At 47.6% G+C, this 20993-nt stretch overlaps 1 long non-coding RNA gene across 1 annotated transcript in view; it reads right to left on the bottom strand.

Moving 5' to 3' along the window:
- Window positions 1-20401, bottom strand: part of LOC134476102 (uncharacterized) — a 37423-nt gene extending 17022 nt beyond the window's left edge. Inside the window, exon 1 of the long non-coding RNA XR_010047588.1 lies at window positions 19987-20401. This is a non-coding gene — a long non-coding RNA (uncharacterized LOC134476102). The remainder of the gene's footprint in view (window positions 1-19986) is intronic.
- Window positions 20402-20993: the final 592 nt, after the last annotated feature.

Raw genomic sequence — 20993 nt, 5'->3', positions numbered from 1 at the left:
AACCCACTTTCTCTTCATTTTGAATGCATGAGTTCCAGCACTCAGGTTTGCACTCTCTACTTGGCCAACTTCTTTTCCTGGGTGCAGCAAAAGCATGGTGACATCCCCAGGGCCGGACATTTTGCCAACTCTGTTTCCTGTTAGGGCAGCGGTTTCCAGAGGTCGCTTCCTCACTTTCAGAGGAAAACTCGTGTTGGATGTGAAGCCCAAGCTTTGCTAGGTGTGAATGGGGCTGACCTTGATTGTTGATCGCCTACGGTTCCCATGGAGCTTGTACTCCAACGTTATGATTTTAAGGATCACACATTTTCTCAGTCTGGGATGTGGTTTGCTGTGCAATTTTCCCACCAGATTCTCTCCTAATCAGTCCTCTTATTTTTTTTCTAAAATCAAATACTCTACACCATCTTTCTGCTCTTTCTCCAGTTTATATGTTGTCTTGAGGCGTAGATTTAGGCATCCGTGAAAGGTCCTGTGTCTTTCCTGATGGGCTGCTCCCCTCCAGCCCGGGCTGTTTCCCGTGCTGCATTCCAGCTATGTCATCAGTGGGACTCGCCGGTGGAATCACCACTTTGGCACCGAAGGGTTCTTGTTTTATGTGCTTCTTACCACCCCACACCTGAAATCATGGATGGGAACTGACTTCATTTTATTTTCCCTATGGTGCTGCTATAAGGTTTGAAAGACAGGGCTCTGAGACCTGTGAGTAGATGAGTGGAGGCACGCTCCGACTGCCTAGATAACAGAGACGAGGATTTTTAAGTGATTTCTTGACTTTTCACTTACCTAAGCCTTAATAGGGCCACCAGGAAGAAAAGGAAGCAAAATGATTAAGTTACTCACAAAAACAGGACAAGCAGTCAATTGACAAACCAAAGACCAAGAGCAAACAGAGCGAATACAGGTATATTTACAGGGCCAGGAGTCAAATGAAAGTAAATTCAGAAGAGCAATGGATCAACTGAAAGCTCGCATCCCTTCACTGGGTGCTCGAAGATGGGTGGAGGCAGCTGAGACTGGCAGGGACAGTGAGACAGTTAGCAGGCCTCACCTGCATCCCCAGAGCCCCACTGCCCCTGCCCCGGAGCTCCTTGGCCTGCAGTGCCATCTCCGCCTCCCTTTTCTGACAGGCGGGGTGGGGGGGCCGCGAGGGAGGCAGCGGGTGGGTGGAGGATTTGGGCCTGGAGCTGGCCAGCCGGTGCTTTCCCTCAGCTCCGCTTCTGAATTCCCAGGATGTTTCTGTCCTCGTCTGGAGTAACAGCAGCACCTGAGCTGGCGCTGGTGGGAGGAGGCTTCGATCCCAGCACACCCGGGATGCCCTCTCCCAGGTGTTTTCTGTTGTCACGAGGGAGTAGGCGGCGGGACAGTTTTCCGAAGGAGGTCACATTCCTCTCACAGTTCGGCCTTGAGTGTGGCTTGGTGTCTGCTATGGCTCTTAGCATTGTGTGGTGGGAAAGCAGAAGTCCCGAGGGGTCCTCCAGTCACCCCATCAGGCCACACCCCTATGACCTCACCTAGTCCGCATCAACCCTGGGCCCCTCTTCTGGAACCCCATCATGAACTTGGGAATTCAGTTTTCAGTACGTGGAATCTGGTGAACCCTGTTAAACCATGACACACACTTCAAACTGCGACTTGTACCCGAAGGGGAGCAGGTGCAGCTTCCCACAGTGCCCCAGGGGGTGGTGTCTGAGGTTTCTTGCCTGTGATGTTTTCTGCACGCCATGGAATCTACTGTTCCCTGATCTCCTAAATTATCTGGTTTCCACTTTAGAGGCGCAGGAACTGTACTTTGTCAGAGTAGTGCTTGCCTGGCCCTCTTAGCCAGGCACTTAGGATGCCTGGCAGTTATTTCAGAGGAGCATAGGGCTCACTCTGACCTGTCATCCCTTGGAACTTGGTCCTGTGAGCCAGCTGCCCCAGGGGAGAGAGAGGGAAGTCAGTGACAGTCCAGGGGTGACAGGCCACAAGGGATGCCAGCAGGGGAAAATCCACAGTACCCAAGTTGAGCCCCAGAGAGAAGATATTTATTTTCTTCTGGAACTGTGATCTCAGTAACAGGCCATCAGCACAGTGTATGACTGGCTGAGATTCAGGGTGAGCTCCTCTGCACAAGTGGCTGTCACACTCTGACTCCAGACCTTTTCTGTGGGTGACGGAGGCCTTGTGGGTCTGTTTGGAGAGAATGGTGTGTGGCGGGGGAGAACTGGCAGAAGGCTGGGTCTGGGGTCATTCGAGTGGCCTAGGGAGATGCAGTGTGGGGATTGTGTGGGAGCCCGGCTTCACCCGGTGCAGCTCATCTGCTCAGGGGGTGACACGGGAAGGAGGTGCGGCTAGGCCAGCACAGTGTGTGTGAAACGTGCTAGGCTGAGCTGTGTCCGTGCTTCCTTCACACAAAGTACTGCACGACCTGGAAATGGTGCTGACTGAAAGTAAAAACCCAAGTCCTGACTGAAAATCAGGGTGAATGTTTAAATTAAAACAGTCCTGCAATAAAAGGCACATTGCCATTAATCCCTCAGAAACTTTCCCGGGCTCAAACACAGGGATCCCCTGTTACTGCCCCTTCACGAAGCAGCTCCAGGCGCCTCCTTCCTAAGTGTCTCTATCGTGCTGTCGTGGCTGCCACTGATGTCCTGAATCGAAGGACACATTCCCTCTCATGGTCATTGTGGCCTTGGGACAGAGCCAGAGTCACAGGGTCAGTAAGGTGGATGAGCACACAGCCTTTCTACTGGCTAGCGCTCGGCAGCAGTGCTCACCGCATTTTCGATCATGTCTCATGGGGACGCTCAGGAAAGGGCACTGCAGACCTGCTTCACAAAGCAGTGAGGGCAGCAGGATGAGGTGTTCCCACATCGGGGAGAACCCGAAGGGATTCAAAGATGCTTGCTGAATGTAAATGTCCACTGCTGACCGCACCTCCTGCTTGGAGCTGCAGCCCTTTCCGGTCATGCAGCACTTTATGTGAAGTGAAGCAGGAAAGCAAGGCGGTGGCTGTGGCTTTTTGCCTGCACTGCCATGGACTGTTCCTCCTCTGCAATGCCCCTCTCCCATGTGCCATCTGCCTCGGAGCCAGCCAACTATGGACTGACACCTCTACAAGCTGTGAGCTGAAATAAGACTTTCTTCCTTTACCTGTGGGTGTCACGTATTTTGTCCCAGCAAAGAAAAAGCAGCTAAGACAACTGCCAAAAAGTAGATGCAACTGAAATCATTGACAGGCAAAGGGACATGTCTGATTAATACATACGATAAAATAAATAAGAAAAAATGAATGATAGATGCACTGACATGTATGCATATTATCTGTATGATGGTAAAAGAGGATCAAGCATGAGACTGCTCATAATATAGTGCAGCCTAAATGCCATTGCTGCCCCATGCTCACATGTGGAAACTGAGTCCCCCGTGTGACAGGTCTAGGTGGTGAGGGTCCCGAGGAGTGCTTGTGTTATACGATGCAGCTATTGTGCATGGGCTCAGCAGTCCACAGTGGAGACAGAAGAGACCTCCCTGCCCCTCAGACCACAGGGGCTCAGACAGGAAAGGAGGCCGGACTTCACAGAAGCTGAGTCTCCCAGCAGCTCCATCCTGGCCTGCTCAGCCTCCTGTCACTGTGAGAAGTGACTTCCTGTGCTTCCTGTCCGGTGTGTCACAGAATCCTGGATGGACTGAGACTGCACCTGGCCAATGAGACACCCTCAAAAGCCAGCGAGCGGGGCAGAAATTGGGCCCAGCTGGGGCACTAGTGAGCATGGTGAATGACCCCTGAAGACCCATGGGGGGTCGGGGGCTGATGGCCTTTGATGGCGGTGGCTGCTTCTCTACCTGCTGGTCCCCTCTTCAAACCTGAACTGCCAGCACCAACGAGTGACCTTTGCCTGTGTCAGTCATCCCTGTTACTCCTCGGGAAGTCTGAGGTGTGAACGCTGCTTCCGTGTGGATGTGGACAGGTGCGCGCGCGTGCGTGCGTGCGTGCGCGTGTGTGTGTGTGTGTGTGTGTGTGTGGTATTCTGGTACAGTTCCCAGGTGATAACTTTCTGCAGCCTTTGGCTTCCCTTGTTTCTGATGGGAAGTTAAATTTCCTTCTCTAAATCATCTCCGACGTTTGTGTGGCTTCTCCCACCCCCACCGAGGCTTTGGAGACTCATCTCCATTTTCAGCAGTTTGACTGTGATTTCTCAGATGAGGTTTTCTTCATGCTGCTCTGGCTTGGGGTTCTCCAGCTCCTGGGATTTGTGAATGCAGGGGATTCTCAGCTGGTATCTTATCCAACATATTTTGGCCCTATTTTTCTTTACTGCATTTGCGATTCTAGTTGTGTTTGAGCTGCTCTCTAAGATTATCCCATGGGTCACTGATGTCTTGTTTGTCCTCAGCAACTTTTTATCTTTCTGCTTCAGCTCAGTGACTTATTGATCCACAGTTAAGCTTGCTGATCGTTTCTTGTGCATTGCATTAGTTATGTATTGCTGTTATAAATCACAGCCAACCTTGCTGGCTTAGAGCAGGGCATGCTGTTATTTGTCATGTTTGTGGGCTGGCTGCTCAGTTTTTGCTGGTTGCACCTCCATGCACGAATGGAGCTGTCTCCAGGAGAGGCTGGTTGGAAGCCAAGCCCGCCTGATCAGGGAGTCAGCTGAGCCGCTCCTCCAGGTGGTGTTCACCCTGAGCTCAGACTGGCACAGCCCTCTGTGCTGTTTGTTCTTCGAAGGCTGCAGAGGGAATGTCAGCCCTCTAGGGCTGGCCTAACACAGAGGTCCAGCCTTGTACCCACTGCTGCATTTTCTCATGGAAACAGGATGTGAAGCACGTGTGTCAAGGGACACAGGAGTGGCCCACCCCCTCGTGAGAGGAGAGTGGCAGGTCGTACCCTGCGAGGGGGACAGGGCCCCACTCGGGAGCAGTTCCTGTCACCCCACAGCCTCCCATGTGCAGTTCCATCTGCCTAGGTTTGTTCCAGATATGTTAGTTTTCAGCTGTAGAATTTTAATTTTCCAGTTTCTGTTCCTCTTTTGAAATATCCCATATTTACATCATAGCCACATTTTCTTATAAATTCTTTAACATATTTCAGGTTGATTTAAGGTTCTTGGCTTCTAATTCCAGTAACCGGGTCATCTATAGGTCAGCTTTTACCCATGGTTTTGATGGGGTGTCTCATTTCCTACGTCTTTCCACACTCCACCGCCTTCTGTTGTGTACTGGGTGCCGTGTCCAGTACAGCAGTGGTGACCGAGTGATGAGCTGCTCATTCTGGGTCTGAGGTCCCTGGAGGAGGCGACGAGGCTGACCATGAAGTTCAGCAGAGTGGGGTGGGCAGCACTTTCACCTCGACTGCATTCATCTCTGATGAAAACCTCGCCTCCTGGTCTGGGCAGTGGTTGGAAGGGAAGTGACTGGGCCCTGGTGTCAGGTAATGCTGTATCGCTGGTCTGCTGCTATATCAAAATCTGTCAAAGTCCTAGAGTGAGTATGTAAGGCTGGACAGATTCTTCTGCTTTGTAATGCTTCAGTCCACTTTCAATCTGCTTCTGCTTCTGGAGGGGAGAGACTGACCGGTCCACTGGGTGATTCAGTCAGCTGCTCTTCCATTCTCTGCAGCTGAAGGCATTGTGCTCCCTGGAGGAGGCACAGGCTCCTGTTTCTGCTCATCCTTCCTTTCTGGGATTCAGGTCAGCGTTTCCTGACTTCTGTTGCTGTCTGTTGTGTTATAGAAAAACACCCATTTGTTTTATCTGCGTTTTACCTTATCCCGTGGGAGTGAGGTTCTTTCTCCTCCTTCCTCACCACAGCAGGATGTGAAGGCCAGCACTGGTTGATTTGGACCTGACCTTGTGGGCAGGAATAGCCATTCAACTTAGGCCCATGGATCTGTACCCTGAGGACCTCTGGTTCCAGTGGAAGTGGTTGTGGAATTCCCATTAAGTCCTGTTTTTGTATATATCATGTTTGAGAGAAGCTGGCTAGCGTTTTTGGTGAATATTTATTTTTTCTTTCTGTGCTGAAGGCACCAGAAACATGATGTGAAAGAATAAAAGAAAAATGGGGAAAGAAGGCAGAAGTTATGAAAACCTGTGGCAAATGGCACAGCAGTGGAGACTGTTGTCCCTGTAGAATTTCTCTGCATCTGAGGCTGTCACAACCACCTGAAAGGATACTTGGAACTCATTTCTGCTCTTGCTTATGAGCGGTGACCCTGGAGGGTGTTCCTGGCTAGGTGACCAAGACAGGAAGTCTGTTGTGCACATCTGGCGTGCACACCTGGCTGAGGCCCCTGTGGCCAGGAGTGAGGGGCTGTGGGTGTCAAGCTTTGGGCTGCATGTGGGTGGGGGGAAGAGTGCTGGCTCACAGGGTGCATGTGAAACCCAGGGCATTGGTGTTGCAGTTCCCTGACATACAGATCTGGGGCACTGATGCCGAGTGTGCAGAGATAGGTGTTTAGGACGCTGTGGCCAGTTCTGACCAGGAACTCAGGCTCTGAGCATGCTTGGGTGTGGTGTTGAGTGCTGTTCCCTGGAGCTTGATTGGGCACTTCCATGTTTACTTTGTGCTGAGAGGGAGAGAAAGGAGGGAGAGAGGAGGCCATAGCCCTGCTCCACAAGACAGCCACCAGATGGGGTGGGCAGGGCTGTCAGGTCCCCTGCTCTGGGCACTGATGAAAGGATGGGAGAGTCACACAGGACGGGGAAGGCGGGTGGGACCTGGGCTCTGCTGACCTCTGAGACCCTGGACCTGGGAGGCCACTATTGGCTCTGCAGCTCCTCCTGCAAGTCCCCATTTGTTGGAAAGATAGGAACTGTTGGCCAGCTGAGATGTCCTGGGCACTCTGGAATCACCCAGAAAGCTGGTGTGTGGCCTGTTGCAGGGGGTCCCACCTCAGCTGTTCTGGGGGCCCTGACCAGCCCCTCTAGGTGACATGGCGTGAAAAGTCTGCCCCTCCTCTGTCATCCTGGGACAGCAGAGAAGGAGGAGGCTCCCCTCCTGTCAGCACCTGGCTGCCCAGCTCAGTCCCAGCCCAGGCTTCGCCTAGGTGTCTGGCTCCCCATCCGGGCTGCTCTTGGAGGGTTTCTGTGTTGGGCTGTGGCCCTGAGGCTGTAAAGCCAGAGCCAGGACCATGCGAGGGGCTGGCCCTCAAAGCCAGAGCCATGCCTTCATGTGAACTCTCTTTAGGATCCATACGTGCAAGAGAGCATGCAGTATTTTTCTGTGTCTGGCTGATTTCTGTGTCTGGTTATAATGCCTATTTTCCTAATTCTAATTCTGTCCATTTTCCTATAGTATTAGACTGTCATTCTTTGTTAGGACTGAACAGTTCCGGTGTGTGTGTATGCACATCTTCCCCATCTAGTTGTCTGTTGATGGGCATCTAGGTTGGTTCCGTGTCTTAGGAGCCATGGATAGCAGAGCAGGGAACACGGACTTGGAGGGTTTCTCTGATGCACTTTACTCTGGGTGCATGGAGAAACGTGCTGGCTTTGTTTCAGCTGTAGGGGGTGCCTCTGTGCACCCTCCCCAGTGGCTGTGCTAACACATGTTGAACCTGGAGTTGTGAGGGGTCTCTTTCTCCACATCCTGACAGCCTTCCTACCCAGAGGAGAGCCCTTCTGGGTAGACAGTATCTCACTGTGGTCTGATTCTATTTTCCTGATCATGAAAGATGTGTCAGTTCTCACACAGGTGTTGCCCTTTGGATTTCTTCTTTTGAGAACTGTATGTTTGTGTTATTCATTTTAAAAAAATGTTTAAAATTTTAATTAAAGAAAGACTAAACAAAACAGAAAATGGGTAGAAATAATACATACTTTAAAACTAAAAAATAAATAGTAGGAAGTCACTAGTTGATGATTACAGATTGTCCTCTTACAAATAGTTGTTCAAGATACTAAAGTGGATCATTTGCGGGGATTCAAACAGTGAGACTGCAACCAGTTCTGCTCAACTACCAACAAAAACTTAGAAATATGGTTATCAATTCTATACACTTAAACATACATGCAGTTATCCATATCTTTTTTTTTTTTTTTTGGTCTTTTTCGTTTTTATCGGTACCAGGGATCGAACTCACGACTGCCTGCTTGCAAGGCAGGCGCTTATGCCGCTGAGCTAAATCCCCAGCCCCAGTTATCCATATCTTTACTTGTATTGAGACTGAACAAACCCAAGCAGGCTAATATCACTCTGAACAAAGAATAATACTTTTGCTGGGTTTCACATCATGACACTCCAAGATCAGCACTGGGTATTTTAGTGTCTCTTTTTCTTCAAAGTATTTGTTCATTTCATCATGTGTCATAAGATCAGTTCTCATAAGCTGTTTATAAGTTGTACACATGCATGAGTCTTAACATGTATTTCTATCCTTTCTATATTAGAGGGAGAAACAAAGCAAGACAAAACAAATCATATTCCTATAAACACATGAAATGAAAAAGACATATAAGACCATTGTATAAGGAGTTCTACCATAGTTCCTGTGTTGTCTATTGTTATCTTCAATAGAATTGGCTATATCATCAGACATAGTATAATTGAATATATCAGTACATAATAGTATTAATAAAAACACAACTTTGTATATAGTATAAAACTTCAAAACAGGCAGTAATCAAACCAGAATTGTATCATAGTGAGTCTTGTCATCTTCAGTGTAGTTGCCTATACTCTCAGACTTGATTCTATCAATCATATCAGTTTTGAATAAAATCTGTCGATACCAAACAGCAATCAAACAAACCAGATTTAACTAAGATCAGTCATGATAAAACAGTGTAAGTCATACAGGGCTCCAGATTAAGTTAATAGAAAATTAAAGATGATTACTGTGCTATATCCTGATGTTTTTGGGATAGCTATCTGTGCCCTCAAATCTAATGCAAGTAAACAAACTGGGACAGAATAAAATCTATCTAAGCAGAGTGGTGCAAGTAACGTGGGTTTTATGTCCTGATACACTATTTTTTTTTAAATTTTGAAAGTATACAACAGAACAAGTCAGAATAAAGCCAGCTAAGATCATACAGTGAAATTGGTACAGAACTTCACAGCAGGTTACCGGGATAACAGTAATAGGTATCACAGTATATTTTGTTATCTTTATAATAGTTGTTCTTTCAGTCACGTATATCAAAATGAGATGAAATATAGAACACTATAGAACTTATCAAAACAGAATATTGAATAGAGCAATTCCATTAATCAGAAAAGAGCAAAACAATAATAAAAATATTTGCCTTCAAAGAAATGGTAGAAGGAAGTCCCCCTTATTTGCTATGGTCAACCTCCCAGGAGAAGCTCAGATTTCTGGTTCCCATTTGCTAATGGGCGGTGGGGGGGAGGATAGGGGAAGTGGGATATTTGACTCTAGACCATGTAACAGTAGGTTCACTATTGCTAAGCAGGGAGGCAGGATGGTCATTTGTTTTCACAGCATCCTCAGTTCCAACATGGCGTGGATCTCAGGAGACACTGCTGGTTCTCCCCCTGGAAGGGCTGCAGTCTGCCACCCTGCCTCCACTTACCAGGGAGGGGAGGTGCTTGCTTGGCTTCCCAGAGTCCTAAGTTCCAACATGGCGTGGATCTCAGGAGACACTGCTGGTTCTCCTCCTGGAAGGGCTGCAGTCTCCTGATACACTATTAACAATATCTTCTGCCATCTTTTTAAAGACTCTCCCTGCCCTGTCACTTCCCCAGGGTACACTGTACATTTTTGGGTCTCACCAAGACCCTTGGTTTTAAATTGGGGGGGGCTGCTATTTACCTAAGTGATTCTGAACCTTCTCTCTCCTGGGCTTGATCTCTAATTGTATTCCTTTACCTATTAAAACCTGTCTTTCCAACCTATCTACAAATACTGGTCCAGTTGCCGCTATTACTCTCTGGTTCTCTGTCACACAGAGCATTGTTTTCACATATTTGATTTTCAATCTATGTACTCTTTTTCATGTTAATTATATTTCCTAAAAATAGCATCTCAGTGGACCCTGCCTCCTGATCTACTGTATGTGTGGTTCTTTTTTTAAAAAAAGTTATTGTATCAAAGCCATCTATATTAGAGATTATAACCAACCTTCCCTGCCTCATTTCTGTTATGCTCTTTTTTTTTGCCATCAGTTGTCTGCTTATCTTCTTCATTCTGTTTTCTGCTCCATTCATTGAGGCCTCTCTGCCACTGTTCCTGGAATCCTAGTACTTTTCTCTCTCTCTAGAATGCCCTGCAGTATTCTCTGTAGAGTTGGATTTGTGGTTGCGAATTTCCCAAGTTCTTCTTTGTCTTAGAAGCATCTTGTTTCTCCATTAATTTCTAGAGACAGATTTTCAGGGTCTATCAATCTGGGTTGGAGGTTATTTTCTTTCAGAGCTTGGAATATTTCGCTCCAGGCTCTTCTTGACTTGATGGCTTGTGTTGAGAAGTCTGCCATGATTCTGATGGACCTTCCTTTATAGGTGATCTGTTTCTTGTCTCTAACAACTTTTAATATTCTGTTTTTATATCAAATTTCTGTGATCTTGATTATTATATGCCTAGATGTGGCTCTGTTTTGGTTGTAGGTGGCTGGAGTTCTATATGCCTCATATATCAGAATATCATTTCCTTTTCCTATGTTTGGGAAGTTTTCCTTAATTATTTCTGTGAATAACCTTTGTAGTTCCTTTGTTTGTACCTCTGCTTCTTCATTCACATTCTTTATTCTCAAGTTGTAGATCTTCTTGTCGTCTTCTAGCCTTTGTATTGTGACTGCTTGTTTCCTTGTTATTTTTGAAAAGATTTTCCTTTCATAATCCCACATTGCAAATCTATTCTTCAGTTTGGGTAACGTATCCTTAGTTTCTTTCAAGCAGTTTTGCCAACTTTCCATAGAGTTTTTAATTTCCTGGTAATCTCTTTGAATCTGCTTCATGTATTCTTTATTTTCTTTATATTCTTCATTAAAGGATTCTCTCCTTTTTTGAGTTCCTTCCTTCTTCTGTCTGTGTCTGCTTGAGGGGTGCTCAGCATCTCTTTTATTAATCTTCTTATATTTTTCTTTACTTGGCTAAATATTTCCCTTTTGAACTCGTCTATGAGGTCCTGAAGATATCTCTTTATGTCCACTGGTGCTGTGTTTGATATTGCATGTTTGCTGTTCTCATTCTCTTTTATATTTACCTGTCCTGGGTCAATGTTCTCAGGATTGGGACCTGGGAACTTTTTATTGTTACTTCCTCTTCCCATCTTTTTGTTTCTTCCTAGAGGCCCCAGTTTCTTTCTTTGTTGATTACAATTCTGAAGCAGACTGGCTAGGTGACCCTTCCCTCCGCAGTGTGCTAGTGTGCATATGCTGGTCCCTCCTCTCCAGATCAGCCAACCTGCTGAGCCTTCACTGGGTTAGTGTGCACTGCTGCCATAGGGAATTGATTTTGGATAACCTATTGGGTCTCATCCAGTCAAGTGACCCAAGCCAAGCTCACTCTACCAATCCTGTTCAGGAAGGGAACAATTGACTGAAGTCACTGCTGCCCCTTGTTCTTGCCAGTCCAACCCAGTCCCAGAATGTCATCTGTTGGAGCACCCTTCTCTGTGGATTGGTTTTATTCCTGTTATTCATCACAGGTTGATGCAGGTTCCCCGCTAGCTCTCTGTTTGGCTCGCTGACTCCTGACCTTAGTGTGACTTTGTTTCCAGTGAGTTGTAATGGCAGGATTTTGGATGGTTCAGTAAGTTGCTGCTCTCATGTTTGGGCACTCCAGCAGGAGCACTGAACCTTTAGCTGTTCCAATAATAGCACCAGGACTGTATGTTTGATTGGTTCTTCTCACCTTAGTTTCTTCTTGGGATGAGAGAATTCATCTCCTTCTGTTTGAGACTCCCCACACTGTATTGTGTTGAATTCTAAGTTAACTATCTCAGGGAGCCTCTGTAGCCTGCTGTTATCTATCCACCATCTTTGCTCCTCTGGGATCTGTTCATTTGTCTTTAATTGGACTACTTATTTTTCAGTTACTAAGTTTTTTGAGTTTCTTACATACTCTGGATATGAGTCCTCTGTCAGATACATAGTTTGCAAATATTTTTTTCTTACTCTGTAGCTGCTGTCTTCAGTTTGTTGATTGTTTTCTTTGGTGTACAGAAACTTTGCAGTTTGATATAATCCTATTTGTTTATTTTTGCTTTTGTTTCCTGTGACTTGAGATCTTATTAAGAAGTACCTATACTAATGTCTGTAGATGTTTCTAATGTGTTTTATGTTAACAGCTTGGTAGGTACAGGCCTCACATTTAGATTTTTTTGATCAATTTTGAGCTTTTTTTTGAGATGGGGTCAAAGTTTAGTGTTTTCCCTGTGACTGTTCAGTTTTCCTGGCATTGTTTACGAAAGAGGCACCTTTCTGGCCCCTTTGTGAAAAGTAAGCTATGGATGCATGATGTTATTTCTGAGACTTTACTGTTTATCACTGGCCTGTGTTGTAGTCAAGTTTTATAAGGAGAACAAGATAATATGGGACACATGATATGGAATTATTTCATAAAAGTCACCCAAGGAGTCAAATATGAAAATTGTAGGAAATCTGTCCACACACTAAGCCTCCAAAAAATCCAGCTGAGGGCCTGGCTCTCACAGCAACATAAGTACAACTGAAGACTAGACCCTGTGACAATGACTCATGCAAGTCTGTGTCAAGGATCTATGCTGGGAAGGCCCAAAGATCAGTGGTGGAAGCCATAAAGTCTGTGCCAGCAGGGTGAAGGATCTGTGCCAGCAGGCTGAGGGATCTGCACTGGAGCCAGAAAGTGATGCTCAAAATAAGGTACCACAGCCATCCTCAGTAACAGTGAGGTCTCGAGCTCCTCTGACAATGAGTACAGTTGAGTTCATATCAGGAAACCAGCATGACAAGCTTATCCTGGAGTGAGACTAAGCAGCCATATCTTCTCCACCAGAGCCAGAAGTGATGCTCAAAGTAAGGACCAGAGCTCCCCCAGAGTGAACCACAGCCATTCCTAGCAGCAAGGTCCTGAGCTCCTCCGATGATGAGAACAGCCGAGTTCTTATCAGGAAAGCTCAACAGCTCCTCCAGGAGAGCCCATGGCAACAGGAGAACCAGCAGCACCACTTCCCTGGAGCCTCTGCGGGCTTTCATCATGTTGTACAGTTAGGGCCATGGGGAGTAGAAGGAGTAGGTGAGGAGGGTCACTTGGGCTGAGCAGGGGCTTTTCCACAGGGATGGGCTTGATATTCGTTCTGGCAGCCAGTCAGTGAAGAAGCTAACTTCGGGCAACTGTAACAGGTGACGATGGGCTGGCCAGGAGTTGTGCAGGGGACTGACTGTGCTGAGCGCTGCCTCCTGCCCTGGTATTGGGTCTCAGTGATTTGAAAACCTGTGAGCGTGCACTTCCCCGCAGGGCTGGTGGACCTGAGTTGAACCTGTAGACCTATTTTTGTATTTCTTCTGCCTTAGTTTTTCTTTTGGAAGTTGATTTAAACTTTCTATATTTATGACTTTATAAACTGGTTTAAACCCTTTTGGGGAATGGGACAAGATATAAATAAGTAACCTACATAGAAGCTAGGAAAGCTGCAATTCTTGCTGTTTGTTCTGGTTCCACATACCCACCCTCACCGGAAAATGGAGTGGCCTCAGTCCCTGTCCCCTCTCCTGTCCAAGTCCTGCACAACCACCCCATCCTTCTCTGAGCTGTGTCTTTGGTTATCGCTTGTCACATGGGGGTCTCTGAGGTCTTGGCTTTGGAGGCCTGTGCTGTTCCCAGACCAGTGCCCTGATCCTGAGCCCTGGTAGTGACTTCTCCAGCCTTATGGAAGGCTCCTAGTAAGACACCAGGAGGACGAAGTGAAGCAGAAATAAGAACTGGCAGTTGGGCCAGCCTCCTTTTTACTCCCTGCCCTCCACGTTTTGAGGACTCCTCTACGCACTCTTATTTCCTTGGCTTCCAGGATGGCCAGTGGGGTCCTGAGAGGGAGCAATGAGAGATTAAGAAACTAGACACATAATAAAAGGAAAGCTGGGACCGTGTGGGCCTGCCCTCTCTGATGGAGAGGCAGTGACCACCCAGCATGCTCTGCGTCTTTATTTATACACAGTAAAGAGCAGGGAAGTGTGTGACAGGCCAGAAGTGCAGGGTCTCAGTGTTTCCCCAAGAACACTAAAAGTGAACCATCTCAGAGCTGTCATTAACAGGGAGGAGGAGCTCCAGGCGGGACACTTGCTGATTGTGCCACTGAGCCCAGGTCAGCTTGTTTACACGGCCTGCCTCTGGCAGCCTGTGCTCTGGGCTGACTTTGCTTTCATGTGCTCACCTCTGGAGCTCTGTGTTCTCGGGGGTCTATATGTGTGGTCCCTCTCCAGCTCAGCCGCTCCCCATACTTACTGATGCTCATCAGTTTTTTCTTTGCTTCTTCTGTGAACCTCCTCAAGGAGGCTCGGCTGGACATCAAGCGAATTGTAGCTGCACAGAGGACCAATATGGTTCAGCCAAATCTCTGTTTACAAATGAGTAAACTGAGGCACATAGTGTGTTGATGGCTCAGGCCCACAGGGGGCACAGGAGGCCGGTGGTTGGCCTGGGCACTGAGTGTCACCTTTACAGCGACCCCCGGGTGGCCCCACAGAGGAGTCCCAGGAGTCCTGGACCTGGTGAAGGAGATGTTGCATTCTGTCTGCAAGGTTTACAGATAAGTTCTAGACAAATGCAGACCATGGGCTTTGTGATTTGCGGTGCTGATAGCATAGCACACAGACGGTGGCTCACAAATGAAACCTAAAAATACCCGTGTGGGAAGTGGCTTTGTAGGTGTCTCTATCAGTGTAGAACCTGGAATAGCAGTGGGGTGCGTGCTGTTGCTTAGCAATGCCTGTGGAAGTGGGCAGGGAACAGAGCTCCCTGTGCAGATGGGCATTTACCGGACAGACTCTGGTGTCTGCAGCAAATTCGTGAGCCTCCTTTCTTAGCTTTGGGGTTCACTGTTGGCACTGGCAGCATCCAAAGAACTCTAAGCCCTTCTTTTCTGGGGTGCAATTGGCCACTGGTACCCTGCAGGCCCTGAGAGTTGACTTCCTTTCTTTTTTTTTGTCTTTTTCCTTTTTATTGGTACTAGGGATCGAACTCACAACTGCCTGCTTGCCAAGCAGGCGCTTATGGTGCTGAGTTAAATCCCCAGCCCCTGACTTCCTTTCTTAACATGAAAACAGAACCATGGCCCAGAGCACACCCAAAGCCCCAAGTATACACAGTGGCTGGGGTATGCATCCCTGGAAGGAGCAGGAGGAGCAGTCAGAGAGGGCTGTGCTCTGGCCACTGGGGCCTTCAGTCTACTGCCCTGCGATCATCTACACAGGTGCCATCCTGCTACTGTGCCCCAGTGAGGGAGCTGAGGCTGGACCAGATGCTCCCTGCTGGGTGCTGAGGGGGTGCTGCTGGGTATGGCGGGACAGTCCGAGTCCTGGGGCTCCTTAGTGTGGGTCCTGCATGTATTTAAAGGGTTGTAGAGAAGAGGGAGGAGGCAAACTCTAGATGGAATCGCACTCTGCAGAGTGCCTGTCTCAATGTCTGGTCCAAATCCTTTGCTTGACACCTTCTGTTTCCTAACACCAAGGCCCCTTGCAGAAGCCCACAGAGCAGACCCTGTTCTTTGTGGGGTGTCAGAGAACTCTGCTCCCCAAAGGAAAGTAGAGATGCTCCGCCCAGCCCTGTGTATGCATGAATGTGGAGCCTGTACCCCCTTCTTTCAGTGCTGTGTACAGAAAACTGTGCCAAGCATGCTCAAAGGTCAGCTGCAGCCTTGGTCATGAGGGCTATTGGACCTAGAACTGCATGGACACTTCTTGATGGTCATATCTATTACTGCTATTGCAGAGGTGGGGACAATGCCTTCAGAGAGCAAAGTGACCTCAAGTGACACATATGTGCTTCCACAAAATTCTCCTGCTGAATTTCATGGTGTGTGTGTGTGTGTGTGTGTGTGTGTGTGCATGCACGTGAGCATGTGGTACTGAGGACTGAACCCAGGGCCTTTGCACTGCACTATACCACACTGAGTTACATCCCCAGACCTCTGCTAAGTCGTGCCAACTTGCTCAGGCTAGGCTTGAACTTGCAATCCTCCTGCCTCAGCCTCTTGAGTGCTGGAGTTATAGGTGTGTGCCAGCAGGGATGAAGCACCTCCTGTCTCGGGCATGTGACTGGTCTGGTTCCACCTCTGGAAGTCTGTCACTGAGCCTGCCCTGAGCATGCTTAGCATGCTGCTGGGGCATGAAGTGGCCGGCATCAGCTTCTCTGCAAGGTTGCTTGCGGTTCAACCCTGTGAAAAGCTCTTCCACCCTCAAACATTTAATTAGTGGTGGCTGCCTATGTGTGGCTGTGCCCATCCCTGGGGTGAGCAGCTCTGCTGGATGCCTGGTTCTCTGGAAGCCATGGACCAGAGCAGGGGCAGCAGGGATGGGCCCTAGGAGGCTTCGGAGGTTTCAGCGCCAGAGTCTTTCTCTGCACCTGTTTCCTCATGGCTAGGATAAGTTTCTAGACTCCTGGGAGCAGCTCTCCTCGGCTCACTGATCACCACTTGTTGCCACGCCGCGGGCAGCCACGACCTGCAGTAACTTTCCTTTTGCCAGTGGCCTCTCACTGTTTCCTGTCCATCAGTGCAGCCTCATGCCTGTTTCATTACAGTCCATTCCCTTTCGTGTGTTACTGTGCTGAGGCTTCTTTTTTTCAAGCTTCCTACGAGTCCCTGGTACCCTCTTAAGCAAGGTTTCCAGTGTTTGCTTTACGTTGACCTCTCACGGCCGCGTTTTAATGGCTCCTGTGTGAGATGAGTGGCTTGGTGCAGTGTGCAGTGCTGGGGCTTTGGGAAGTGATGATCACGTGGGCGCTGCTGTCCTCGATGGGTGAATCTGTTGATCGGGCTCACGACTGGAGGGGTGCAGGAGGCCGTGAGACCGAGGAGGAGGAGGAGGAGGAGGCAGGTGGAGCGTGCTCTGGCTGTGCCCTTGAGCTGAGTCTTGTCATTGGCTCCTTCTGCTTCCTCTCTGTTTCCGGGCCAGAGATGACAGAGCTGGCTGACTGGAGCCACGATACACCTGTCCGTCCTTACAGTCTTTATGTTGGGGCACAGCAGCAAAAGGCCAGCACACCTTGCTTGAGAAAATACTTGCTTTAATTAAGAGCGGTTCTTGACCTGGTACAGGGCCAAGGCCCTTGACGCGGGAAGCCCTAGGGCAGCTGCTGCAGTTCAGCAAGGGTCACACGTGTGCTTTGGCTGCACAGGGCAGAGCAGCGGTGGCAGAACTCTCCTGGATGGAAGGAGGTCCTTGCTACCACAGCAGGTCTCCTTTGCGTCCGAGGCAGAGTGGAGCTGGACACCCCGCTGTGAGACGGGCCTGCTGGTCCCTGTTCTCTCCAGCACTGACTTAGCTGCCTGTTTGTTTCTGTGGTGCTGCTGGCCCAGACCCCCCTCGGGTCACTGTACAGTGTGCCAGGTGCCAAGTCAGTGGGTTTACAAGGCGGCTGAGGGACTGAGGCTCAGGTTCTCCTGGAAGGAGAGCAAGGCAACTGAGGCTGGGGCATGACGGGGTCACTCGAGCTGTCCTTGGGCTCTCCAGGTGCACATTTAGAAGACACTGGCAGTGGAAATGGGGTTTTCAGCTCCTGATGTCTGAGGGCCCCCAGACACTGCCCAGCCCCAGGTGAGGTGTTGGCTCTTGAGTGACAGGCTTCAAGCCTTGAGAAGTCACCTAGGCAACTGCTGTCTCTCCCACACAGCAGAGGTGGCACCTGCACCATGGTGAGGTGAGCGGGAGACTAACAATGCCCTGTTCAGCCACCTCAGCTCCAGAGTAAGTGGCTCAAAAGCCAACCAGAGGCGAGGAACTAGGGTTCCAAGGCAGAGAAGCCCAGGGCTCACAGTGCTGTCCAGTGAGGGAGACCAGGCCTGCCATGCTGGCCGGTGATGGTCAGAGTCAAGGAATTGGGAGGACCAAGGTTGTGCTCCTTGAGTGCTTAAAATTGGCTCCCGGGCCCTGGATGGTGCTTCTGAGCACAGAAGATGCAGTTAGAACCACCAATCTCTGTTAGCAAAGGCCTGGAGGATGGCCGTGGTCCAGAGTGAGGGTTCGGTCTTTCGGGCCTAATGAAAATTCAGTTCAGCCTGCATAAAAAGCCCAGTGTGTGGGCATTCTGGCAAACAGAGAGATGGACAGAATTTCAATATCACGTTTTTTTCTGAGGGGGCTAGGAACCTGACCACGTGTATTTTCATTTGTCAGAACCTACATAACTGCTCCCACCACATCTTGAGCAGTGTTTCTGTATGGCTGGCTGGGGTGCAGAGGAGGAGACCGTCACCTGCCAGCGTGTGGTCTTATCCCTTGGAGGTGAGTCATGGCACAGACTGTGGGCAGACAGTTGTCACAGTGGAATCTTTTGGCTTTTCCCTGCTGTCATAGGCAGGAGTATGAGCTGGTAAAATGGCCAAAGATCAATGGTTGGTTCACATAACCTGGTTTTATTGGCCAGAAATGTAGGAATATAACATCGCCAGATGGAGTGGTTGGTAAAGTTACTAACGGTTTCTGAAAATGATTTTTAGCACCTGCATTCTGATCATGGCAACTTAACATTTATTTTGTTAGTAGAAAGTGACAAAACATACAAGACTGGTTGGAAAAATTAAAATAGGCAAAACACAAAATAAAACAAAAATCACTAATAATTCCATAACCTGGAAACAAGAAAAACTGGTTTAGATTTTGTGACATTGTACACATACTGTACATGTGTATTTGCTCATAAATATGCATTACTACTAGTTAAATGATCAAGAAGGCAATCTAGGTCATGATAAACTGAATGATAGGACGTTAGTTTTCTAACACCCGCTTGCTCGAGCCCGCTTTCTGCATGCAGGCGAGTTCTGTTCCATCCCTATTTTTCTTCTGATGGCTGATTTCATAACTGTAGATAATAACCGATTACCCCCTCTGGTTTATCAGTCTCCCCCACTATGAAAGACACCTGGTTCACATTTAGCAATCCCTACCTTTCCTCCAGGTTCTAAATCACAGTTCTCCATTTGGCTCATAGTTTTAAATGATGAACTTGTCTCTGTTTTTTTTTTTTGTACCGGGAATTGAACTCGTGACCTTGGGCTTGCTAGGCAGGCACTTAAGCCGCTGAGCTAAATCCCTGGAATTGTGTCTGTTTCTTAATGGGATGACTTAGCGATGTGTCTTGACTCGCTATTATGTAAAATGCATACGCATGTGCTTTCAGGGGTCCTTCTGCTTTCTGCTCCCTGGTCCCTGCGCTGATTTACTGAAGCCACCACTGCTGGTCACCTGGATGTTTCAGGTTGGTGCAGTGCTGTCCTGAGGCATCTTGAGGAGGGGCAGAATTTTGCGGTGTGCACAGGGTGTAGTTTGAGCTTTGAACGGACAAGTTGGTAGATTTTTTTCTTGATGTTTTCCAGCTGTGATGAGAAATTTTGCCCACATATTTACACTAAAAGCTGAAAACCAGTAAAGCATGATAACTTCGCATATTTATTCACAATATAGTGACTAATTCTATAGTGTGATGCAGACACATAGACTCTTGTGATCAAAGCTCTGCCACCCTATGTGGGTCAGAGAGCTGGGTTTTAAAAACTTATCTTTATGAAGCTCAAAATCATGTTACACTTCAATTTGCTTTATGTATTATTTAACTTGTGTTCGGATATAAGTTATATTCAATAATATTACCTTTTAAAATATAGTGTTTGGTATTACAGCAAAATCTTGATTTGAGAGTATAAATTTATTCCAGAAACAACTGTAATCCAAAGCACTTGTATATCTAAATGAATTTCCCCATAAAAATAATGGAAACGCTGGATGATTTGTTCCACAACCCAAAAATAGTCATATGAAAAGGATTATAATACTGTGATGTAAATATGAGCTAAAAAAGAAAACACAACATATAAAGAAAAATAAATTAACCTGTGCTTACCTTTGCAAACCTTCCTGGCTGGTGTGAGGAGGATGAGAGAGGAGGCTTATTCTGTAAGATGGCTTTCGCCATCACTGATGGAATTGCTGCTATCTGTAGGTGCAGTGGAATCTTTGTGGTTTTGTGCAGCTTTAACCAGGAACCTACCCAGTGACACTTGCTTTTCTCTCCTTTTGAGGATTTCCTGGAAGTGTGACATGGCTGTTAAACAGATTCATGGCTCACACTGCTAAGGCCTTATTTGAGTGGTGCTTTGCTGCCGGATTTTGCGCTGTTTCCCATGATTTACATAGCTCCTTATCTTTTTTTAAAATTTTATTTAAGAGGAAAAAGAGAAAAACGCAAAGCAAAACAAAGCAGTGTAACCTTATCTTCTTTGAAGAGAGTGATTCTTCCGATTCCTCTGCCTTTTTCTCCTCCTCCTCTGAGATGTGATCTCCTCCCTAACTTCTTGCTGTTGGGAGAGATCTCACCCACATTGGGAGGGGGCATTCGCTCAGTTGTGATCACATGATGCTCAGCATTGCATACTCCATGTATTTTAAGATATCACTCACTTATTAAGTTAAAATTATCAGAAATGTTTGCTTGTGTTGAGGAGCACTCCCAGAACAAGTTACTTGCAATCTAAGGTTTTACTGGATGTATTTAAAAGATCATTGGATAGATTTCATTTTGATGAAACTTCCTATCAGACACTGTGCATGCTATGATGAACATTATTTTCCTTAGTTATCTAACAGCAAAAACAAATTTTTCTATGTGATTTTCTTGTGCCAGTACCTATCTGTGTTCCTTACGTATGTTCACTGATTTGGCCCCACACTAGCCTGTCAGGCTGTGTGCTTCACTGCTGTGATGACCGTTTTGCAGGTGAGGAGACCGAGGCGTGGGGAGGGAAAGGACTTCCCTTGAGACAGACAGCTTGAAAACAGCAGGCAGGGTGTGTACTCAAGCCTGATGCTATTACATCTCTAACAAGAATCCTGGAGATGAAGTTGAAGGGT

The sequence above is a fragment of the Cavia porcellus genome, unplaced genomic scaffold (assembly GCF_034190915.1).
Source record: "Cavia porcellus strain 051 isolate PalLab524CR breed Dunkin Hartley unplaced genomic scaffold, mCavPor4.1 scaffold_1, whole genome shotgun sequence".
Classification (NCBI taxonomy): domain Eukaryota; kingdom Metazoa; phylum Chordata; class Mammalia; order Rodentia; family Caviidae; genus Cavia; species Cavia porcellus.
This window is presented reverse-complemented; position numbering and strand designations above follow the sequence as displayed.